This window comes from Cololabis saira, chromosome 2, assembly GCF_033807715.1.
Source record: "Cololabis saira isolate AMF1-May2022 chromosome 2, fColSai1.1, whole genome shotgun sequence".
NCBI lineage: Eukaryota > Metazoa > Chordata > Actinopteri > Beloniformes > Belonidae > Cololabis > Cololabis saira.
The window spans coordinates 29685364-29712208 of NC_084588.1; positions in this window are offsets into that span (position 1 = coordinate 29685364).

A 26845-nucleotide genomic window follows, 5' to 3' on the forward strand; every position below is an offset into this window, starting at 1 on the left:
TAATAGTACTTTTGCATTACATAAGCTATACATGCTTTTAAAATCTCTAATTTTTGAAAGATATATATAAGAATTACATGATTTGTAAAAATGTGCAATTAAATTGGTGACTAATAAATTTAATTTCCTTCATTACTTGGCAATCACAATATCAGCTTTGCAGTAAACAAAACACTGATTTCCACTGGTTATTATTTTTTGTCCTTCCTGTGCACTCTACAAAACCAGCATCCAGGTGTTAAAACAACTGGAGGACTTCCAGTTGTTATAATACATCTCCTGCTGAGAAGTGCGCATGCGAACAAGAACTTGCTAAAAGCAAATGAAAGGGATTTGCTTTTGGATGGATGATGGATTTTATCATCCATGTGACTTACCATGGTGGGTAAATGTGAACCTAAAAATCGAGGGGACTTCATTGATGGATTACACTTTGAGATGGCGCAAAAACCATGGATCTATAATATTAACTGGATGGGAGATTGAAAATGGCCGCCCATTCATTTCAATGCAAGTTGCTCACTCAGCGCATACGCTGAAAAAGTTCCTGACTTCCGGGTTTAATTCCGCCCATAGAGCATGCGCAGTTGAGTCACCTCCCATGATGCTCTGGGGCCTCCCATCATGCCCCGGGGAAATGACGCGAATATTAATATAATATGTATTAATATAATATATTAATTAATGTATATTATTACATGTATAGTATTACATATATTATTAATGTATTAATATAATATAATTATATAATATATATTAATATAATACATCCTTGGAATGCACGGACACGGCTGTGACCTCAGCCGTGACGTCACGCCCAGAAAGAGACTTTTCTTTGACTTTTCTGGCCGTTATTAAACATTTTTGACGGATATAAAGTCCATGACTTAAAAATATAGAATACAAAGATTAGTAATTGCCGGTGATTACAGCTGGAGGTGTCCTGTGAACAGTTTTAGAGGCTTCTCTTTTACTATTGCGGTCTATGGGAAAAAAGCTTTCTGGGCCCCATGGGATTTTCTGTTGCAGTACCGCGGCTGGCCACTGGGAAAAATCGGCGTGCCTTCTGACTGCGAGACCCGGGGGCTGGCAAAAACTGATGAAAGACGTATAGCTAATTGTACTGACTGCAACAGGAAGTCTACTGTAAAACAAAATAAGGATGCAAGACTAGTTGTTTCTTATAAATTTGAGTTTCCTTCCCATATGGCTCATGTGTGTATAATTTTAGAATTTACACAATGACAAATTTAGTACCAACAGCCACTTCTTTTCATTTACTGGCTCACATTCGTGTCAAGATGGCGGCGCGTACAGACGCAGCGGCTCACAGCTCTCCACTTCAGTGCTCTTTTTTGTTATATTTTTACTTATTTTTTGCCCTGACATTTTTTTTCAATCTCACTGTACCCAGGTACACTGACAATAAAGTATTCTATTCATTCAAACAGCACCGTTTATCAGTTTTTAAACTATTTAAAGTAAGGAAAAAGATTTTTGGTGACTGATGCAAGTTTGGCTCAAAAACAAAGCTAAACACAATACTAACAGATATGCAGCCAACAATACACAAAAGGAATAGTTTTCTGCAGATTTGCTGTGAAAAAAAAAGTAAAGCAACTTCAGAGTGCTGGATGAGTCAGTCATCAGAGCTGATTAATACAGAGAAACTTTAAAGCATGGTAACTGTGGCATGATGTCCAGTCTGGTGGTCCTGATCTGCTCTAACGGGATCCTAATTTCTTTCACTCAGAAGGAATTCTCGTTGAGGTCCAGTCGTATTCCTGCACCAAATAAATCTGCAGCCGTTGTGACAGCACAGATATATGATAAATGATAGCGATAAAAATGAAGCAGTCACTGTCTCTGTCTGAAACTTTGCAAGTGTAAAATGAGGGGAGCTGTTAAATATTTTTGATTTTCATTTGATTTGTTTTGATGAGATTTTGAAGGATAATGTGAGAAATGATGGGCTTAAGCTGAAGAGGAAGAAGGAAGAGGAGGAGGAGGAAGAAGATAATTAACTGATAACAATATCAACAGAAATTGTATCAGAAGCTGTTCAGATTATCAATTAATCATTATAGTGTCTTTTTTGATAACAAAAAAGCCACTTTATTAACCACATTCTAAAAGGGAAGTTTTTAAAATGTGGAGGGTTTTATTATTCATTTGTGGCATTTAATAAATTAACTTGAGGCTTTCAAAAATGGATTCTAGTGATCATTAAAGGGCTGAAATAGCTGAAAAAGAGAATCCATACAGATTTCTCTTCAGCGCATTTTACAGAGTGGATTGCGTGATATCTGGGTCTTTTTTATCATTTGACCATACGGTAAATGATATGAATTTAAGCGCATATAGCTTTTGTCTTACGGCTGAATCCGAATGTCTAAACAGTCAGCATGACTCAAAATGAAAAGCTTGATTGTTCAAATCGCAGTGCTTTTGTTGGGTTGTTGAGCACCGTGGCCACAACTGACAAAACATCCCCTTTGTCTTATAGATGTCTATACTTCTTTTACTACAGCACAGCAGGATGAGAGATGAATCAATATTTGAGATGGCTACTAAATTATGCATTTAGAAGGGGTGTGAGCCATTTTGCACTGAGAGCTTCCACATGTAAAACAGGGCTCTTTCATAGGGCCTTTAATGCTTTTGTGGTGTCATCGTGGGCCATTATGCTGAAATCAGACCAATTTGATAATGGCCTTCTATTAGTGACCTTGGAAGAAAGAATCACAGATAATCTACATCTAATGTGTTTTGTCCTTGCAAGGATAAAGAATTTGGTTTAGAAACTGGCACTGTGCCAAAAAGAGGCTTCCTCTCATCAGTGACACACAAATGCATGTACAGAGCGTACATGTGCACACTGCAATGTCAGGGAACAGTGAGAGGGCAGCAGATCACCCAGTGAAACCAGAGGGAGAAGAAGAGTCTGGTAACCTTGTACCAGACAATCGCTGGGGTGCAGTTTAATGAAATAGCTAATGAAATTACTCCATACGGCCCCTGTAATAAGAAACAGACATGTCCCAGCCTTAATGCTGTTTACCCACCTGAGTAAAGTATAACACTGATTTGGCACCTATGTCCAGATTGAACTGGAAAATGACTTGCTAATCTCTTTAGGTATTTGGAGTAATTGGGTCTGGTGCCAGTGAGGGGGATTTCCTTGACTGTTGAAAGTCTCTGCAAGTAGTCCATTCCCAGCTCCTTGGTATAATTACTCTGACAGAGCTGTGGCCACAGGGCCCGTGAGCAGGGCTGCTTTTTAAACTGTAAATTATGAAGGATTAGCATTTATGAATTTTAAATCAGGACTGTGGTAGGAGACACTAAAGCTGCTTAGTGATTGCAAAAAACGGCAGCGTCTAAGCAGGCAGCTCTACACCCCTCACTCTCCAAGCTGTTCACTGTGTGTGTGAGAGAGAGAGAGAGAGAGAGAGAGAGAGAGAGAGAGAGAGAGAGAGAGAGAGAGAGAGAGAGAGAGAGAGAGAGAGAGAGAGAGAGAGAGAGAGAGAGAGAGAGAGAGAGAGAGAGAGAGAGAGAGAGAGAGAATGTGTGCGTAAGGCTGTTTATTTAAATGGGGCTCTGCATAAACACAAAATGCTCAGACTGAACTCCCACTATTCGCTTAAAGCGAATAAGGATCTGACATCTTAGCATTATCCCCATCTCAGTCTAAACTCTGTGCCCTTGTGTGTGTGTGTGTGTGTGTGTGTGTGTGTGTGTGTGTGTGTGTGTGTGTGTGGGTGTGTGGGTGTGTGGGTGTGTGGGTGTGTTGTGGCTGTGAGCTAAAGTGTGGATGTGTTTGCAGACTCATGCAGGGTGTATCTCCCCTGTCACTCCTTCTCAGGCTGGGGTTCTGCTCTTCACTGCTGCATGTCACCCAATGCAGAATATCCAATGGGTGATTATGTTAATGTGGGACTTGATCCATGTTAAATTATGCATAATGGATTGATGTGGCACAAAGTCATCAATTAGACGGATATCAGCACCGAAAAGTGTGACACAGCATGATATTAATTTTTTTTTTTTCCGTTGGCTTGTTTTTGTTTTTTTCAGTCAGCCAGTAGTTGACAACTTTAGGGTCTTATGTGCATGTGGACGCCTCCTCAGGCCCGAAATGTGTTTGCTTTCCCAGTTTAGCTGTTTGTGTGTGTTCGTGCGTCCATCTGTCTTTGGCAGAGTTGACCTTGCTTTGTTCCAGATTTACAGTCATCATGCTTTTCTGTTGAGGTGTGAGTCCATGACTGGCATGCAGCGATATTCAGTAGACACCACCAGAGGCCTCATATCACACCTCCAGGAGCTGTCTGAACCTGGGTCAGCGAGCCATAACCTCAAGCCTGCAGTGTTAACTGGTTTTGCCAGGTGGCAATAGTAGGGGGTGGAGGATTTTGAGGGTTGGGCATTAAAAAAAAAAAACCCATGGGCCGGTGAACCCCGGAGTGCAACATTTTCTCCGGACCAGGCTTTTACACTCATTCCTCTCCAAAAAGGCCAATACACTGTTAAACCTCAAACATAACACTGTGTCTATGTTTGTGTCTGAAGAATTTGACCTCTGTGACGGAAATGGAAACACATTATTGTGAATATTTTGTGTTGAACACCTCATTGATTAATAAAAAATATTTATTATGATCATCACTAAACCACTTGTGAAGTGACTGTGTTGTCATGACCACAGTCAAAGAGGAACCCCTTAGATCTCAGAATTTTAAAAAAATGTAGCAACTGTAGCAAGACAGAATCCTGCATAGAAGACTTTCCCTTAAAAGCGTCAGGAAACTGATTATTTAGGAATTTTCAAGTTTTCCAAGAACAGTTGCGAATGACATTTTCCTTCACAGAAGCTCAGCTTTGTCACCAATTTGATTTTAATGTTGTTGTTGAGTTTACATTGCAAATCAAGCAAAACACGCTTTGAAATCTTACTTGAATGTCTGCAAATAGCGGCACAAGGTTGAAATCCAATCTGAACTGAATTTCAGTTAACCTTAGAACACGATTTGGTTGTGTTTTTTAATTCCCCTTTTTTTCCTTTCTTTTTTGTTTCTAAAACCGATACAATCTGTGTTTCCCAAAATTCAGCTTAATTAAAAGGCTTGTCACATTTTGTACAGTGGTCACATTTGAAAAGCGTTTGAGCACATTTGCTTTTCTTTCTGCAACCTTGAAAGGTCTTTGTTTTCTTTCTGTGTGTGTGTGTGTGTGTGTGTGTGTGTGTGTGTGTGTGTGTGTGTGTGTGTGTGTGTGTGTGTGTGTGTGTGTGAGAGACACTGGATCCATTCCGGCTCAAACTAATGGTATCTTCAGAAAAAAGGTTGAAAGTGTCTCCTGTAACAAGTGTGGCCCTCTCAGAATGATCAAGATTGATTTTATTATGGAATGGTGATGATAAAGATGCTGCAAAGACTAAATTTCTTCACATACTGGGATGCAACATACAGTATTCAGCAAACTCTTGGATTTTATTCATCCCTTCAAAACATCATAGTTATTTGGCCTCAAGCTCTTTCTTTTGTGTTTGTGTGAGCATTTGGTTGTGGAGGACGTCCTGCTGCAGATCACCACAGTGGTTGAACTGGTTACTTGTTATTGAGATAAGTGCTTTTTTCTTACTATTTTTCTGAATAAGCAAAGAAAAAGCATCACCTTTACCTTGGCCCTAAAAGTTTTCGTTTTTTTCCACTGTGTTACTTACATACAGTGTTGCCCATGAAGATGGAAAAATCATTCTTTACCTCTCCCATTAAATGATTGAAATAAAAAGAGCAATGTTTCTGAAAACAAAATAATTTTAACTGTATGGACAACAATGTAGATCCTCAGTTAACAATACATCTGCTGATGCACAAACTTGGACACATCATCAGTGTTGTATCCTGGACTCACTGGGTGTTTCGGGTCTTGCAACAGAAACCCTCATCCAGGCACCCGGCCGAGGTGATCAAGTCTCGGCCTGCGTCCAAGTGGCATGCTACCCCCACTACAACCACTGCTCTCCCCTTTTCAACCAGAGCCATCTGGAGGCTTTTTCTGCTGCCTCCACATTGTTGCCTATGGCCCTTCTATGGTTGGCACCCCTAGTGTGCTGTAGGCTTTGCTCAGGGAGTGGCTGGCAAACCCCCGACTGCCCACCTCCACTGGCATACACTTGGTCTTCCACCCATTCCTCCGACAGTCCTCCACCAGCTCCTGGTACTTCTCCCTCTTTCTTTCATGGGCCTCCTCCATCCTCTCCTCCCAGGGAACCGTCAGCTCCAGCAAGAAGAGTTGCTTTGTTCCCTTTGAGACCAAGATGATATCAGGTCTCAATCTTGACTGGGTTATGTGTGGTGGAATCTTCAGTTGTCTTTCCAGGTCAACTGTCATCACCCAGTCTCGGGCCGTGCAGAGCAAACCAGTAGAGCAGTTTCTCTGTGTTTTCTCCGGCCTTTGTCCTTCCCTGACAAAGTGGATGGCCTTAGCTGTGGCTTGGGTGTATCGGCTTCCCTCTATCCCCTTGCTGATTGCTTCAGCGATGGATTTGAGGACCTGGTCGTGCCTCCATCGATACCGTCCCTCACCCAGCGCCTTGGAGCAGCTGCTCAGGATGTGTTCCAGTGTCCCTGTTTTGGAACACAGGGGGCAAGCAGGTGTTTCTATTTTGCCCCATGTGCACAGGTTGGATGGGCTTGGGAGGACATCGTAAACCCCCTGGATCAAGAACTTGATCCTCTGGGGACTCCACCGCCAGATGTCCTTCCAGGTGATGCTCCGCTCCATCGCCTGCTCCCACTTCATCCAGGTGCCCTGCTGCCGCATGGCCACTGCTCTGCTGGTGGTCTCCTCCTCGACTGAAGCTCGCACCTCCTCCTGCACCAACCTCTGCCTCTTCTTCCGCTGGCACGGTCGAAGCGGGTTGCTGGTTGTCTCCCCAGTCCGGCTCTGCCTTGCGCCACTGTTCCCAGGATGGCCCTGTGCTTCAGTTGTGACTCTGCTTGCTGGACCTCATCGGCTGCCCTCCACTTTCTCCCTGTCCTCACAACGATCCCTGCCCCGGACACTTTGGCATCTCTGGATCCAGAGTACTGCAGGTGTTCCCGTGCCCGTGCCACGATGAACTCCTCTCTGACTGAACTGAAAGGGAGCCTGAGCTTGTTGGTGTTATACAGCCCAATGCTACTTAGGCTGCGCGGTAATCCCAGCCATCTTCGCAGGTAGCTGCTCACCTTCTGCTCAAAACCTTCCACCACAGTCACGGGGACCTCATAGAAGATAGGAGAGGCCAGAGAATTCTTGGGAGGATCCCATGCTGGTAGACCCAGGCCTTGAATCTTCCAGGGAGCCCAGACTTGTCCACTGTCCTTAACTAGCCTTCCAGGTCAGCACTGGTTGCCTTGATGGAATCTGCATCTTTTCAGACTGCAGTTGAAGACCTTTCCGAGGCTCTTCACTGGCCTCTCAGTAACTGATGGGATCTGATGTACTCCCAGGCTGAAGCGGAATCTGTCTGTGACCTTCCCCTTCTTCAGAACCAAGGACCGGGACTTTGCCGGTTTGAAGCTCATGCGTGCCCACGCCATGACGCGCTCCAACCCCTGGAGGATCCACCTGGCTCCTGGTACAGCTGTTGTTGTCACCGTGAGGTCATCCATGAAGGCTCTGATGGGAGGTTGCCTCACTCCAGACTTGCTGAGGGGACCTCTGCATTCTGGTTCAGCTGCTTTGACCAGCATATTCATTGCCAGCGCAAAGAGGCTTACAGAGGCCTCACATATATACAAAAGAATTTGCAAAATTTTGAAGAATTTCTAAATTTTAAGGAGTATGGCCTAATTTGAAGTCATATACTTTTCACTGGAATTTGGATCTTTTTGTGTTTTTCTGGCTTCTTTAATTATTCTTTTAAATTCACCCTTAGTTTAAGTTTTCATTTTCCAACTGCCATTGTTTTAACATGTGTGTGTCCAGAGTGTGAGTACAATGCAAGTGGGCTGAATATCAACTTTAAGATGTATAAATCAAAACCTCCAACAATGAAAGTCCAGTGAAAGTATGATTCTGGTATTGTTATTCTGATGAGAATAAAAGTTTAAATAATTTTTGTCTAAAGCAGGTATAGAAGAAAACATTAAGTGGCATCAGTCCAATGAAACCATTATGTTTTTAAGCTGTGCAGTGAAACAGGCAAGGCAAGGTAAACATTATGTAAGTGGGTGTTCGCTGTTCATTTGGGTCACACATAGCTACAGATATTTCTCCACCGTTTCAAAATGAGACATGCCTCTGATTGAGTTCATTACTTATCTGCATTTGGTAGGAGTTTCTATGATTAGTTAGATCTTATGAGGTGTGTTAACAGTATGAGTAGTGCCGGCATTTTGTTTATTGATTTTTATTTATTATTTAACAATAGGATAGTGCTGTCACTGCTTGGTTATGTTGGTTGCCAAGCTTTACAAAGCACTTTGCCGCATTAATTGAGCACAGCATCCACCTTGATACACTGTTGTATCTTGTGCTGATTCTGTCTGTCTACTCTGCACATCACCAACATGTTGTGGCACAGTAATAATGAGCATAGAGTAATTATGGCATCTTCTACACTTCATTTAAATGTTGAGCCGTCATCCTGCGAGAGGCAGAGTACACCTTGAACGCATTGCCAGTCCATTGCAGGGCCACCAACAACGACAAATGAGGCACGTACTCGTGGAGGCATACCCTCTCTTTTGCAGATGTTTTTGAATCGTCAACCAACCCAGCATGCATGTTTTTGGACAATGGGAGTACTTTTAGCAAAAAAGCAACATATTCATGGGGAGAACGTGAAAACTCTACGAAAAAAAGGTTCCACTCAGGATTCAAACCTGGAACTTTCCTGCTTTTAAGCAACAGTGCTTGCTAAACTAAGGAGACAATCTCAACTTGTCATTTAACAAGTTCTCCAAATGACGCGACCAACCGTTTTTTTGGAGCATTTTTACACTACACCTGTTTCAGAGCTCGCTGACAGGTCCATGGCAAATTTGCAGGCAGTCAGAACTGGACACCTGATCTTTGAGTGTAAACAACTAGAATAGTCACCAAATACACTTGTCAAATTGTAGCCGAGCCATTGCAATTGGCCAATGGATATTTAACATGATCTGGAGCTTTCTGGCTTTTCGCCATTATGCTTTTAAATCCCAGTGTGACGCTCACAATGTGCCATACAAAAACAAAGCAGCTACTTTAAAAAAAAAAATCTTTTTTCTGATTCTCTAGAGCACAGACCCCTCCTGGCTGCATGTGTTGATCCATTCCTTATCCCATGTTCTTAGTCTTCTCTTTTTTCATTTGTGTTTTTAACATATCATAGCACAAACAGCTTGCCTGCATTTGATCATTTTCAAATAATCAACTCCTATTTTGAAAAATTGTGAAAACCGTTTCCTCCTCAGTCTTCAGTGAGTGTATTTTGAAAGTGATTGTTTAAAAGAAAATGTAGGCGACCCACCATTGTAAAGATTTTTCTCAGGGCATTTTGGTTATTCAGCTTTGTCCCAGCAAAGAATCTTCTCCTACACTCTGAGGCATAAGTGGACACATCTTATTGATTTTCTTTCAAGCTGGATTGCATTGATTGCTGTGAATATGGAAGACAAATCCATCTGGTTGTGCGTCCACTGGGACAGCGTGGGGAGGCAGACAGGGACTGGGCGTGTCACGGTAGGGGGCAAGCTTCATTACACCAAATAAGAACCCACTGTCCTATACAACCCCAACCCGACTCCTACAACACATTCTCCATCCTCTACTTACCCCCAAATTAAACTGAGAGCTTTTTAATTATTTATCAATACCATGCTCTCATCGTGGATCAATCAGTGGGAATAGTTTTTAAAAATAATGAAGGAGTCTGCTCCAATAACCTGTGAAAATTGATTGTGATCTTCACCATTACGCCTTAAGTAAAGATGAGATGTGTTGACAGCAGAGTTGGTAATTTGAGGTTTGGGCACAGATGAAGTGGAACACCCTGCCTGCACACAAGTGTGCTTCAGTGAAGGCAAACAGTCTCTGTGCTTAGAAGTCATCTCATCCTCCACCATTAATCAAGCTCTTAAACAGGACACCTCATCTTATCATCACATCACACCGTCCTCACAGAAGAGGGCAGGCTTCCTCCTCAGGCCAGAGGCACCACACACACCTCCTCAGAGAACACTTCTCAGAGCAAATTACACAGGCCCTCACCACTCCCAGGGTTTAGTAAAGCTTGATTCATTGTGCTTCTAAGGTCTCCAAATGAGCCTAAGCAACCCTAACTTTACCCCTTTGCTTCAATATTTCTCCTGGGATGCACTGTGTCAAGCAGAGTGAGGAGCTATTCCATCTGGAATTATTATTAGACACACAATGCAATCTAATTTCATACCGCAACATTCAATCACTGTGAATTCAGTTTCACAGGGACAGTAAATAAGACATGTGGTGCAGCCATTTCAAAAATAAAGTAATGCCTGGAGAAGACTCCTTGTATCTGAATTTTATGAAATTAGAAGTAACCTGTCTTTTTAATTACCTTTCTGTCCATTCAAGAGCTTCAAGTGAATACACTAATATTGAATTCAGAAGATTGTTTGTGAGAAAACATGCCGACATAAAGCAGGACAGCATAATGAGTTTCTTATTTCATCCTCTTTTTGTGGGGGAGGAATTGGATTATAGAAGACTTATTTGTAGGTGATATTGAACACTGCAAAATAAATTCACACCTATTCAAATTGAAATCAGACCTAGGTGCATCAGATAATCCTTTTTAAGGTGGTATGAACTGACAGTCCAAGCCCACAAAATGGAAATAAATAATCTACTCCAAACAAAACCGATATTTAGCCTACCTTGCCAAAAGCATTCCAAGATATTATTTTTTTTTTTTACAAATATTTACCAGCTGAGTATGTGCTTGATTTTTTTTCTTTCTCCCAGAGGCATAAACAGTTGCATCCATATTCATAGAGAATTTGAGCCTCTATCCCAGTCATCATGTCACAAAGAACCTTAGCAAAAGCACCCTTCCCAATAGCTCGGTTTGTTGTTGGATCAGGAAAACTGATTTTGTTTTGAATCCCAGAGCCTTTTCAGACGTCAGGCCATATCAGAGAAGTAGCCTTTGATGGCTGCAGTTATAAGGCATGGCGGCTCTAGCTGAATCTTATTTTTCTTATTTCTGCAGGAGTGTTGAGAATTAAGCCTGAAAGAAGGACAAGGTTTAGTGTGAAGATGAGCAGTGGGTGGCTGCTGCAAGGATGTGATGTGCTGCTGGTGGTGTCAGTGGTTGTGGTGAGACTGTGAGAGGCTCTAATGTGAGAAGAGACGAAGCAGAGAAAGAGAGGGTGGTGTTGGTGTTGGTGGTAGGTGGGTGGCTTTTATGCAACCTCGACATGAACCCAAGCTAGATGTGAGTTTCAGGCACATTTCGCCCGATGCTCCTGGCATTCATATGAGCAGCTTAGTGATTTATCTCCCCACAGGCTAGAAGCAAGTGGGCCTGTCCACTCTGCGCCTGTGTGCACCAAAAGCCTGGGGGTCAGGCGGTGTGAGGCCATGTCTATTGCACTGATCTGTGAGCTAACGAAGACTGAGGCAGATAGTGAGCGCTCCTGGTGTAGTTCTCTCTTCACCTACACCCTGCTGGAACATTAAGGCCATACAGTAATGACATAGGGCTGCAGTGGGAAAACGTCTGGATAGAGTCGTCCTATTTCCTCTGCTTCCGTGCCAGACCCTTGTGCGTGATGCCAAGTTTTGAATTTTTAAGACGAGCCCAACACCTATTATTTGTCCACAAAGAGCAGACCTGTAAACTCATATAGGAGGATGTTGTCCACAAGTTTAAACATCACAGTCTTCACTCTGATTAATATTTCAGTATTTTTGTGTCTGTTAGAGGCCACATCAGTTCTCAGCCTTACACTTTTCTCTTTTTTTTCATCTTTCATTGTTTCACCCTACTTTTCTTTATTATTTTCACAAACATTGTCCAAACACTATGTCCTAAATTTGCATCACAACTTGGCATGCTTGATAAATGGAGCCTAATCAATATTATGTTCTGGTGTTAGCAACGTATCATGGCCATATAGCTACTCACTAACTCTACGGTACGCATCATGAATCCAGGTGAAAAAGAAATGTTTGGGATGTTTTTTTTAATTTAAAAATGTAATTTCTTTTTACATTTTTAGTTATTTTTTGTAAATATTACCATATAGAAAGACTGTGTGATGGTGGAAACTAATGAAAACAAGAAAGGTTTATAATTGTAAAAACCTTAATTTAACAAATCAGGTTATTACAAACAGTCCAAAGTAGCATTGACAGTTAATAAAAGTTCAAGGTTGTGTTGGGATGTGTAGTTCAGATGCACTCAGTTACCTTTAACTGAGAAATACATGAAAAGATTTTCAGCACACTCCTTGGTAAATGAGGAGGAAGAGCGAACAATCGGTTATATAAAATCTGAAAGCAAAGCAGTAGCTCGTTCATTTAAGTATAAAACTCAGTGAGCAGGAAATCGAATAGCTCCAGCACATTTACACCTGCAAGGAATCAGAATCGTCTTTATGTAATTTTGTTTTCAATTCTGGTACGGACACTTGGTTTACAGTACCTCTGCACAGAATGACTATGTAAGTTAAGACATTGTTCTCTATTTTATCTTACTATTTAACGCACATGTTCAAATGGTAACTATGAGCAACAAAGGTAAAAAGTAAATCCATTGAATCAGGTTTTTTGGTTGTTGTTTTTTTCCTGTTTTTGCAGACTTTTCAAAGCCATCGCTTGCTGTTCTATGTCTCTGATGTTCTTGAGGACTTTCCCTTGTCCTGCCCCTGACAAAATATACATAAATCCAGCTTGGGAGGGAGAAAAAAAACAAGTACTTAAAGACTAACAGCAACAGGCTACCAAAATGGAGCACTGACACACCAGCCCAGTGAAATAGTCTGTTTCTATATTACATGTATTATAGCAATGTTTGACAAATGTAGAATCCTGGCAGCTCTTTTGTTATATGCAGGGTTTTGAGAGGCTGTTATATTATGATCTTTTCCCAATCCTAACCAAGTAGTTTTTGTTTACCTATACCTACCAAAACAAAAAAAGAACGGTAGCTGAGAACGATTTCCAAGGCTGAGGAAAGTGGGAGGAAACAGGAGTTACACACTGTAGTCAAACTTGTACCCACAACTTCCACCTCTACTACTACTGGAAAGGCTTGTTCCCTGGTTAACAAGTCACACATTTTCCATTTTGTACACTTACATGCGCACACAGAGATTATGCACATCTTCTAGCTTGTTAAACTTAAAATTCCAATGTGAGAAATGTTGAAGTTGTGTGGATCTGTGTGGGGTTTTTTGTTATGTAAAATAACATTTTACTCTTGCAACTAGGTTGCACTCGTTCAAGCACTACAACTATGACATCAGCTATGCCTGTCAGAGTTTTCTGATCAGGCTTAAGGGTGAGGACTGGAATTGGGCCAAAGAGAGAGCAAGTTCATCGCATCAAATAGGGGAGGGGATATCTGTTATCCTCTGGAGCCTTTTACAAAAACCTTTGCAACATCTACCAGTACAAAGTAGCCAGCAAACACCGACAGAGAAAAAAGTTATTTGGGTTGTAATGAGTGACCTTTCCATGAAGCAGCAAACATGCATTTTTATGCCAGGGCATAAATAGCTGAGCTACATAACAATTAAGGTAACCTTTCTGTCTGAATAAGAGGCAATTGCTCAGAGAACTGAAATAACATGAATGATAAATTATTTTTGTAACCCAGTGCACAGACGGTGAAGAATAATGAACAATGAAGTGGGGGAGGGAGAAGTGGTGCCTTGGCTCAATTGTAAATCCCAGTTATAATGCCTCGTTAAAAAGATTTGGGAAGGCGAAACAGAAGCAGACACTCACTCTCTTTCTTAAAGGTAGACAGGTCTCAGTGGGATTCATTAATGTGTGTCCCGGTGGTAGTCTTCCTCTTACAGCACAATCGCCTGGGTTAGCACCAATACTGAAATTACACCTAATTGGACAATTACTCAAACTCAGAAACCTCCTGCAATAAGCCAACAAGGCTCCTAATAAACACCTTGTCTTCTAATAAAAACAAGGAAGTCATTTGCGTCACCCACGAGGCCTAATTTTTTCTTTTTTTTTTTTCTTTTTTAAATCTGCGCTAAATTTATTTTAAAAATAATTGCATGTGCTATGAATAAGAATATTAAAAAGGTGGTTGAGAGAAGGGAAAGAAAATATATGTGAGAGGGAGAGAAAGAAGACAGCAATGCACCCCTACCTCGGGCTCAGTGTTGCAGTCAACTCTCCTGAGGGAGAGCTCATTTGTTCCACAGATAAGCACACTGCACACAGTACAGCTTTAATATTACTGTTGTCATGCTATGCCGTAATGAAATAATTACAATTTTGTCTTTCAAAAAACCAGACCCTCCCTGTTTCCGCCCCTTTGACCCCTCCCGTCCGCATTGTTCAAAGACATATTTCCTCCACATGTGAAACATTAATTAAACAATAACAGTTATAACAGTTTTCTGTCAACTTTGTACTGTTTCTACTTAGGTTGCTTATAGCAGCTGGGGACAGTTAGCCGTGCAGCTGGGAATTTAAAGGCTCAACATTTTGGAAACTATTAACTTATTTGTTTTCTGTTCTGGAGTCATGTCACAAGATCCCTTTTTTATTTGTCAGTTAAATATAAGGTTACAGCACTGAGTTGTTCATAGTGTAAGGTGTTTCCATGTTTCCGTAGCCTATAGCCTTGAAGCCAGACTTTTCTGGTAGCTAACTCTCAGTCACACTCAGGGTCTCTCCTCATTCAAAAATGTCCACAAATACACAAATGAGTCTTCCTGGTTAACAATATCCACCTTTACATTGTTGGACACGACAAGTTTAACACCCAAATGTAGTGTGTCGCCTGTCCTTTTTGAATAAATTGACATGGGGTGGCGTCTTGAGCTCGAGTCATTAACGAACGAAAGAGCCCAAGACAAACTGCTTTCGACAAACACAACAGTAGCAGAGAGAGCCTGCTGGTGATTTTGTGCAACACGATTAGAGGGAAGTCGCTACACAAATCCCATTGTTATTCAGCATGGATCCGCCACCCGCTTCATCTCCAGCAGCAGCCAGCTCTTCTGATGTTGGTGAAGCCAGAGAGACCAACCAGACAGACAGCGGGCTGTCATGTTACGTAGTACCACTTCATTGCCCCTCCCGACTTATCTTCCCTCCCCTCAACTAGGCTTCAGGCACCGGGGAGGCAATAACACACCCTGCATTAACATTGCCCAGGGCAAAGCGTTCTTCATCTAGGGATAATAACAGGGCCTAATCGAAAAACATCATTTGATAACTGTCTGTTAGCTGTAGTTTCATTGCAACTAGCAAACACCAGGGTAGTCAAAGGATTACTGCGTCCCCCACCGATGCAAAGACATTCTTTCTAGAATATTAGTTCTTGGTAGAGGTTGTTAGAGATTGGAGTTTCTTTGGAAGAGGTTTGCATACTTGCATGCGCAGATGAGTAATTATAGAAGTAAGTAACACACGGACACAATGGATAGCTTGCTAACAAGTTAAAATGGTTGTAAAAGAATCGACAAACAAGCTCACGTCCACTCTGAGGTTTGCACATGCACTATACTGCCAATTCTTGACACATGGACTTTGGCAGACTCTCTAGAGTACTTGAAGAAGTCAAATGTATTCTCTAATACCCAATAAATTCTCAGGAGAGTGTTTTTTATAAATCATAAGATTGCAGTATTGACACCACTTACCAATGTCACAGCAATTGTAATGTTCTGATAAACTATTTTCTTTAATATCTCCACATGATCACTTTACAGTCAGTTCAAATCAGATCAGCTCAATAGTACAGGGGCAAATCACAGCAAAAATCAGCAAAAATCATTTCACTGATACAAGTTTAATTCAATTCATTGTAATCCAGTTAATCTAATTCACATATATAAATCAAACCCAACAGATTGCATTGAATCCTCACCTTGTGTTATGCCCAATCCTGCATTAAAACAAGAACACATTTAAGCCTAAGAGCCCTCTCCGTCATCCCTTGGCTCAAAAGCCCTTTATTCTCAGTTGATTTTGTATCCATCTGTCCCCACTCTGACCTTTTTCAGTGTGCAGCAGTCTAGGAGGTTAGCAAGCATTAACACATTGTGCAACTAACATTAGACAAACAGATAGATGAATAAATAATCAGAGCTGACCTCGCACAACTAGGGACAGTGGTCTAACCCCTCCACTGCCAAGAGTTCATTGAAATGCCACTTTCCTGCCATAGCAGTAGAAAAAAAACATGTGAAAAAAAGAAAGACGGCAGGAAGCGGGGATGAGAACCCACAAGAGGTGGACAGTGACAAATGGTGTGGAAAAAACAACACAAGCAGCCATCTGAAGGGAAGACAAGAGTAATACTCACAAATAATTAACTGGGTAAATATTGGATAGCAGACTGACTAATTACTTCACACGTCTCACTGCGCTCTCATTATTGTCGCTGCTGCAGTTAACCCTTTCATACAAGGTGAGCTGTGCATTAGCCAAAACATAACAGGAAAGTGCACAATTCAATCACCAACAGTAATGTTACATTTAATTTGAACTTTAAAACTGAAAAAAAAAAACAGAGAGGAAGATGAAGAATAGAACACTCCAGATGGATTTAAGCCACCTGAGTGGCAGACACGAGGTAGGTAATTTCAGCTTATTAAAAGTACATTTTGTAGTTTGAGCTGTAAGGGGGCTCCCAGTCAAAACGATGACAAAATACTTGCACAGATAAAAGATACTTCTGTTCGCACACGTATAAGTAGAATGCTTGGTGCTCACCAGGTATAGATGCACATAACTGATGTTATTAAAAAGAAAACACTACTAAACACTATTTTGCGTCGCTACATTCAGTTTTATTTTGGATACAATAAACGTGTTAAAATAAAGTATACCAACAGAAATGGACCTCTGCATTTTATTATAACATAAGGTCAACATTTATATTTGTTAAAGAAGCATTTCACACAAAACTTTTTGGCATTCAAATACTTGACATCTGAAAACAGAAACAAGCCAACAAAGTTTTGTACTATAGAGTTGTTATAAGTGTTTGATAGAAACTTATACAGTTTAATTATGTAGCTCATGTCTTCATCTAATGTTCCTTTTTTATGATTTCCTCATCTCATACATCAGTAAACATAACCTGTCTTTAGTCTGGCGTTTTATGTACTCAGGAAGCTCACTTTTTGACAGTTGCCCCTGGAAACCTATTAACTACAACACAATAGAAGAGTAGTTGTTACAAATAAAAAACATAAGTCCCTTAATGTCCAAAAGAATACCTGTGAGCTCTAAAGAGGTGTCCATAAGGAAGGACATGTAGGTTGTGTAAAGTGGTTTTTGCTACATGAATAAAGTTCCTTACTTATTCCATAAATGACATAAATTCAAACAGGCACTTCTCTGGAGGACAAAACTGGGCACATTGATGCTACTTTGCAGCCAACATGGGGACATATATGACACACTGAACAAAAAAATTGACTGGTGTACTGTTTGTTTCAGGAGCAGAGGGTGGGAATATGGACAGTTTGTACCTCAGTGAAGGTTCATTGTGCATCAGAGTTCCAGCTGACAGTCCTCAGGTAAAATGGCGAATCTTCTCACACAAGGGCATTTGTCCAATAATCTGCAAGGCGGTGGATAATGACAGCAGCTGTGAGACAAGCATGCACCATTTCCTAGCTGATTTAAGTTTAACGAGCCACTCCAGAGTGCTATTGATTCAAATCTATATTTGACAGGATACACTCTGAGCATATATTAAATGGATAAGAACAACTCTTGGACACTGAAAGGCTTGCAGAATGGAAGAGAAGTATTAAACAAAGATACAGAGTCTTTTGTTGAGTAATGTGTGATTTGTTAGTTTTGAGCTTGCGTATGAGACTCTACTTTTACTTTTGAAGAAACAAACCTTTACAAGCAGTATAATATCACTGAATTATCTAACTGTATTTGTTATGAAGTGATATCCATTTTTTTCTGCACCCGTTTCATTCATCGCACGTACGGTGCGCTTCGCTGCGTAGGCTCTGCGTCGATTTAACGCGGACTGAAATGTGGTAACATTTACGATTCTGTTTGGCTAATCGCCATTAGTACATTTTGCAGTACATTATTACTTCGCAAAAGATCTTTCATAAAGCATTAAATACAGAAAATAAACTTACTGTGTAGGACTCGTCGCTTGCCATGGCAGCCTACATTCCTGCTGCATTCTGCAGCCTACCTGGCAACCTCTGGTCGGGGAGGAGGAGGGGGGGTACACGCCGCTCAACAGTATTTTGAAAGTGACTGCAGTACCAGTTTTGGCCATTTCTTACACACGGCTCCTTTAAAGGGGACCTATTATGAAAAACACGTTTTTTCTTGTTTTAACATATATAAAGTGGTCTCCCCTCACCCTGCCAAGACAGGGAAGATGAAATCCCATGAAAATCTGCAAGGTCTGTACCCCCCGCCCTGTTGAATCTTCCAGTGTCATGTGGTTTCTACGGGCAGTTTAGATTTGTGCATTTTCGTTACGTAAGCAAAATGCAAACCACGCCCTCGGTCTCCTCCGCTGCTGAAACCACGCCCACCACTTTCTCCGCCGGCTGGAGCTTCAGCCATTGTTTAGAAGCTGAGACTGTTTCCACAGCGAGGGACAGTAAAAATTAGGTTTTGCATCAACATTTACCCTCATAAAAGGATCAGTACCAGCAGTACGGACCCGCCAACTGCACACGAGTCAGCGGTAAGTGACGTTCATTTTTTTTATGTTATTTATATTTGTCTATGAGTATGATCTTTGCATGGGCTAAGTATTTATCTGAGCTCCGGAGCACCGGGGCCACTCACCGGAGCTGCTCACGGACCGGACCAGACCGGTTCTTTACAGTTAACATGATTCATTTGTCTTGTAACATAAGACATGAAATGATGAGGAATCGGAGTAAATAACTGGTGTAACTGTTTAGAATTCAATTAAATCTTCCTGTGTGAAGACGAGGTGACTAAAGGCTGATTTATGGTTCCACGTTCCACCAACGCAGAGCCTACGGCGTAGGGTACGCGTCGATTTAACGCAGAATCGTAAATCAGGCTTTAAGATCCATTTAAACCGTGTAACTGAATGTGATCCTCCGACTATCGCGTCGAGCTGCGTGACATCGGACGCTCTCTGTCCACACTGAAACCGTTAAACTCACGGCCAGTTAGGACAGTCCAATACAAAAAAATAAAGCAATGGAATTTATTTTGTCGCAGAAGCTTCTCGCACGGGACATGCAGCCGGCTCTTCAGCCCGGAGCGAGGCTCCCTCCCCTGCTACACGTCATTCAGGGAGCCAATCAGCGCAGAGCCTCATTATCAAAGCCTCCCTTTTCACTCACAGAAAAGAGGTTAGAAGCGGTAAAACTAGAGACATGGCCCAGGCTGAATTTCTGTTTTATAGAAAACAAGCTTTAGATTGTTTTTAGGACATTCAAGGCCTGTTTAAAATATACATTAAATGCCATAATAGGTCACCTTTAACCTACTACGCATGTTTTTGGACTGTGGGAGGAAGCCGGAGTAACCGGAGAGAACCCACACAAGCCCGGGGGGAAAACAGGCAAACTCCACACAAAAAGACCCTGCCGGGCCAGGGAGTTGAACCGGCAACCTTCTTGCTGTGAGGCAGAAGTGCTAACCATCAAGCCACCGTGTTGCCCCCCACGAGAACCAATATAGACCTAAAAAAAACACACACAAAAAAAAGGAAACCCTACTACGGTAGCTTTTAAATTGATATTGATTTAAATTGATAGTAGCCTATAAAATCTTACCCATATGTCATCCTGTAATTTGGTTCCCTTTTTAATACAAATTCATTAAAAAAGCTAATAAAAAACCTAAATATTCCCAGGATAATCTGTAGTCTCCAGGTTTTCTTTCAGCAATGGTGTATCATTTCCTCTCCATCTTTTCCTTCATAAAAACAAAGCCCTTCTAGTGTGATAGGCCACGATACTCGGATGACTAATCCAAAAAGCTTCTGGCATCAAAGATCTTGTCTCTCGAGATTCTGTTTATTTTAACACAGATACATGTTTATATGGTTTAATTGTTGATATTATAGAGATTTATTTAATTAATATTTATAAAAAAAATGTAATTGTACAAACACTGTTGTGTATTTGTACAGTACTTCTCATTGTATATTTTATCTTTCTATTATATAATTGCCAGTTGATTAGATTTTCAATTTGACTCCACACAAAAGCTGCAACATAGCCACTTTAGTTTTCTACAAAAAATATATATTATCTAATGTGCATTGTCAATGTGAATCTTTTCCACTGTGAAGTTCGTCTTAAGAGTCTTTGTTTCAGTAAACGTTTTGTGTGACAGCGATGTATTGAGCACAACATAACTAACACATTGTCTAAAGCATCATTTTTAAGTGCACGCTCTCTTCATTTCAGAGCCAAATAGTGCACATGGACACACTGGTCAAGGTGTAGAGTTCTGTTGTTAAAAATTAGGAAAACAAATCAAGTCTGTAAGTTAAAAAATATGACGTGGTCTCTGAAAAGTGAACAAGTTGGGAGAAGAGTTTTAGTTAGGACGTGACAATTATCACTTCCTGAGGGAGCTAGTGCTACCAAAAGAACAAAATAAATCCAGAAAAGGAAGCAATAGAAGGAAACGTAACCAAACTAATTACAAACATCTAAGTCATAATGTTATAATAATTTGCTAAACAATCTGATGGAAAATGACTTGTGAGTTTGGACAGATATACCAGAGATGAGCTAATGAACCACATGTGTGACAGTCCCCGTACAAAAGTGCCATGGGCCCTGGGGCTACAGTCCCTTTAAAAGCATCATCCTCCTTTCAACCATTACCCCGTCCAGCCGGCACAACATGAGGTACACTTTATTTTTAAGAATCAACAAAAAAACACAAGAGAACTGTTAGAGCTGCAAATACATGTCCTATTATCTCAAAACTATAACAAATACATTATTTTTAAAGAAAGAGTGTATTAGGAGCTCCTACAGTGCACCCCCACTCTAACCTGTTCTGAACTGAAAAATAGTCCAAATTATAGAACAACTAATTTTTAGCCCATTAAAGTATAAATAGCCATAACAGTTGTGTACTGATAGCAATTGTCTGCTCTGCAACAGTGCACTGTTTGAGACAAAATATATGCCTATCTATTTATTTATTGTAAGAAACAGTTCATTTTCCATGTTTTTTTTGTTGTTTTTTTTAAATGCACCAGAAATATATTTGTTTTACATACTGGGACATTGCGTCTGTTGTGAAGATAGTTGTCAGAATACTGGCCTTGTTGTTGGAAGCTAACATGTAGGAGATGTCATTCTGCTGTTTGTGCCACTGCTGCAGGATGTATTTGTTGGATCTCAGGGCTGCTGCTTGCAGTTTTGAAGTATTCAATCAGCTGGTGTATTTTCTAAATACTTTTTACCTGCGCTGCTCTTTTTCGTTTTGGTGTTTCCTTTTTAGATCTCAGTTTTAACTTTTTTTTCATAATTAAAATACTTAAAGAAAGTTTTGGATGTAAATATGTGTTAAAGTAAAGGAGGAATTGCAACATGATTTTTGGTTGGTCTACCAACTGTTAAAATTAATTTAGCCTCCCTATCTGTAGTGTAGTGTTTTCACAACCTGGGTTAGTTCAACGCATGACAAAATACATTTGCAAGTATTTTTTTCATTTTGGTGTAGTGGTGTGAGCTCTGTCTCATAGTACAGTGCCTGTGCTTTAATCAATAGTATGTTATACTTCAGGGGTTATTGAGTTTAATTTGAGTCCAAATGTATATGCGCATGGAAGCACAAAGCTGTACATTGATCTCAAAAGAATCAGACCCCAATAAAGTAGGTTGTGGCATGGACAAGGGTTTACTACTTAAGATCAGCCATTATGAATATAGATTTAAAGTCATGGTTGAAAATATAGCAGTTGTGCTGTGTCTCCATAGGAATTTGGACAAAGCATGTCACAGAAACTTTATCAAGCGCTCCGCTGTAGACATTGAATCAACTTGTGAAAACATTTATTCAACCTTTAAAAATAACTTAAGAGCACAACAAAGTATGTGATTTTTAGTTTTATGGTTGGAATGATGCTTTGTACCCTTGCTGGGGACCCGGAGGGGGCGTGGGAGTTTGTGCAACCAATCCACATGCGTTTTATGGACTTAGAGAATCCACGTGACTGTTGTTGCTCAGGGTATTCTCTGAGGGGTGCTCCAGGAGTATGTGTACTGGGTCCATTCAGCCCCTATACAGACAACAGAGTTTGATCTGCATTGCTGGTGGTAAGTCAGATGCAGATGCTTTCTGGTCAGAGTGGGACTCCAGCGGAGCTGCCATTTGTCAATGATTCTGTTCACAACTTTTATGGACAGATTTGTATGTGAAGCCAAAATGTGGAAGGCTTCTGATTCTGGTAACCTCAGAAATATGATTATGCTTATTGCAGATGATATGGTCCTGTTTGCTTCATTAAGTCACAGTCTTCCCTGGAGCAGTTCATATCCCCACATCGTATAAATTATGCCAAAAACGTCTGGAAACTAGATTTCGATGGCTTTGGATTGACCGGCTACGTCACATCCAGTGATGCCTGGAGACGTGTTAATGCGGGAAATCATTATACTTTTCCGCTAAACTTGACTATTGACACATCTAAAAAAAAAACACCTCATGAAAGTGTACAAAGGTTTCTATGTTTCCATTTACAGGTTTTCTTTGCAATATTTCGATTTTCAGCAATTCTAGTGGGAATGGAAATGCAACTAATGATGGTTGCGGTTTCCCCGTGAAGCTACTGCAATATTTTTGGGAGTTGTATTGAGCTGTTTTTGTGATCCTGAATAGCAGTAGTCACACATGGCTGACCTGACCAGAGTCTTTCTGCAGAAATTCCTGTAGTGTTAAACCGCCGGTGCAGATACACAATTGTAGAATGATTGACAGTAATTTAATGTATTTAATGTTTTTTTTCTGCTGAGATCTCAAGCAGGCATGGGCTCGGTTTGTGATTTGAGCTGTAGCACCGTGCAAACATCTGAGAAATATTCTTTTTTGTGTTAATCTTTTATATCTTTCAGCTACCCAGTTATTAGTAGTGGTCAAAGGATTTGAAAACTCACTTGAGCAGTGTGTTATAGCTTGGGACTAAATCGATGATTGAATCAGAAAAGGGGAACTTACCATTACCTGTTCACACATTTATATCAATAAGCAATTAAAAATGTTGATTGAAAAGCATGAACTAACGTTTGTCTAATTGGAAATAATATTTTCTAAATCAAACGGTAGGGATGATAACTGTATTTCAGCATTAGAATAGCTTAAAAGGAACAATTTATTGAAATGTATTAATAACATTTTAAAATATTAAATATTTAACTCAGTTTTGTCTAACCTGGAAACAATGCAAATTATGTAGTTAGTATGTAAGGCAAAAACAAAATTACAAAATGTCAAAAAACATGTATTTTTATTAACTAAACTGCTTAGTTGAATCTTCCACACTGTATTTAAGCAAACACTGCATGTAATATAATCTCCTAATGGAAAAATGTTTGAGAAACATCTCTATCACATCAAGCTTCATTTGAGAAGGCTTTAGTGTACTTAGCAAAACCATAACTAGCACTCATTTTAAGCAGCACTTCAAAATATTGCCCTGATTAGTCAATAATATAAAAACTACATAGTATTAAATGCACTGGACGGTAGAGATGTGCAACCTGCTGCATTTCTGTCGGGCTTAGTCTGAGAGATGTAGCAAAGGTTTGGAAAAGAGGCGCTCTCGTCACTTTTATGATCTTTAAACTTTTTTTCCACACTGGTAAGCTGTGTGAAACAAAATTAAAAACGCTTGCTTGATTAGATGCATTTTTTGCAGCAAGGATAACAAATGCTTTCAAAATCCACGATGAATTGGAATCTGTTTTCCCCACCACCCCAACTGACAGCTTCCTAATGCTGCCACATTAAAGTAGTATTCCAGCGCGTGTGATGCAGCTTTAACTAGGTCCCAGAGGCATTGTTAGTTATCATTGCCTACTGCTGGAGTGAGCCCCGGTGAAAGCAATTTTAGCTTTCCTCCCAATCAGTGGTGCAACATGAGAGATGGCCAACGAGAACAAACGGCCCAGCTCACCACTTCCCACCACCGATCTTATCTGAAATGCTGCTCCTGTCCCGAAAGGGCCTACTAGAGCAACAACCCACCCCCTCCCTTAAAAAGACATGAGATAGTTGGCCCCAGGCCCTCCCAATTCATGCAGATATCCGTAAATTAGACTCATAGAGACAGACCAAAACGTCCTCTGAGGGTATTAGACATGAGCACTTATGCCACAGAACATGTGAGAGGCTTTTGGGGAGTGCAGAGGGTATAATCAAAGTACATGAAAATGCCATCATGAAGTCCCACCACAGCCGAAGGTTTGCATGTTTCTATTTTGGCCTGTTGTGCATGTACTGCTGGAGCGTCAATACCCTCATACCTACAGGCAAGGTAAATTCAAATCAAAAATAATGATTTTTTTTTCTACCGTCTGCTTGTGATGTATTTATTTCTTGCAATGGGAAAAATGTTCCTCAAGAAGACAGTACTGCCATTAGCTTGGCGGAAGTGATTTAAAGAGCACATGTCATGTTGTAAAGTTTTTTTTATACATAAGTGTAGTATTCGCATCGTATGGGGAGCCACAGCTCAAGATCATTGTTAAAATTTAAAAATTGCGTTTTTAAACTGCCCATGCAACCAACATACGTGTTGAAGTGTGTCTGTTTTGATGAGCAGGCGAGTGAGTGAGTGAGTGAGTGAGTGAGTGAGTGAGTGAGTGAGTGAGTGAGTGAGTGAGTGAGTGAGTGAGTGAGTGAGTGAGTGAGTGAGTGAGTGAGTGAGTGAGTGAGTGAGTGAGTGAGTGAGTGAGTGAGTGAGTGAGTGAGTGAGTGAGAACATCACAAAACAACCAATTTCTCTGGTTCTTTGAACTGAATCCAAATGTGAAGGAATCAATTAATCTTAGTGAGTCCTTTGTGTTTCATCCAACAGCGGGCAGCAAACAGATGACAGCTGATGTCCTTAGCGTCATAGAAAAACATGTAAAAACGGCATTATTACAGCAGTTTTACCATATAGTGAAATTATTGTAAAAAGTACTTTGGGAAATGACAGTACAAGTGCTTGGATGGATTTCAATTCCAACCAACAACTTGGATTATCCTTCATTATCACTTTAGAGTAGCTCTTCAACCGAGTCACACTCCCAGAGCATTAAACACTGCTGTTCTGTCAAAGCCAGCAGTGTCTCAGAGATACACACATGGTTAGTGTCATGACTAAGTGAAAACCTCTGACTTTTCATGTAAAAGCAAATACTGAAGTATAAGACCATGCAGTTTCTCTAATGACCGCTACAGTCTGGCTCCAAAAGTGAGTCAGTTTCCCTTGACCCCCCTTGGTAAAAGGTTCAAATCTACACGAAAATGAGCATACTTGAAAAATATATCCGTAATGATGCATATTTATGCATCATTAGGGATATATTTTTTGAGTGACAGCGACACTTTCATTCTATGGCATCAAACAGTTAGCTGTTATCACTTTAGCTACTTAGCACTCCTGGTGAACTTTACTTCTAAGCTACGGAAAAAGGCCTAATAAGAGTACAACCATTCTTATTTCGAGATAACTTTTGCTTGTTATGTTGTTTATTGTTTATTGCAGGCTCTGGGAGCCTGCAATAAACCTGGAAGAGGTAACAATGAGCCAAGGTGTCTTGGCTAGAGCTACAGCTGCAGTCCTGATTGTATTTTTTTGCCGCACCATAGCGCACAGTACTGAGTTTCCTTTTGTTTACTTCCTGTATGTTGCTCAGACATAGCAACAGAGCAAATAAAGTATATCCAGCAGCGGGAAATTTAACAACAAAGAACACATCAACCAGTCATGTTTCTTGCAGTTGGCGCCAATGAGGTGCAATTACATTTGAAGAGTGATGCACATCAGGTTAGACTGTAGCCTACACCGTACCCTACAACGTCAAGTTCACACCTATGCCATACTGTAAGTCATGAATTTGAACCTGGCTTTAGCATGAGCTAAGATAAGCTTATATAGAAACTTGTAGTAACAAAACTGGATGTGTTCAAACCAGCTGCCATGCTTGCTCGTTCCACCCATTTGCCCAATCTAAGAGTCAGCTGCTGTCAAGACGGGAATGACCGAAGCGCTCAGCTTTGGGCTTCAGATCCACTCTTGAGGGACCTATAGGTGATGTCACAGAGAGCTGTATCTAGTTCTCTTGATACAGTAGATTGTCATGTCACACAGGGCATGACAATGTTGGTAAAAACCCAGTCACGTATTTGGGCGAATGTGAAAATTGTGAAAACTTTTTAGGCTATGTTCAAAACCACGTACTAAACTACTTCTTCTTCTTTGTGTCTGGCCGTCCTCTATATCATGTCCTTCCAGTGGGTAGCGCAGGCGAGTGCAGCGGCGTTGGGTTCGGCCAGGTCATCTACAGTGCATTGTGGAGCAGATACATCTCATCTCATGATGTGGTCCATTGTTTGTGGTTCCCCACACACGCATGCATCAGAGAATGTTAGTTTCCATTTTTTCATGGATGCCTTGCAGTGTCCTCTGCCTACC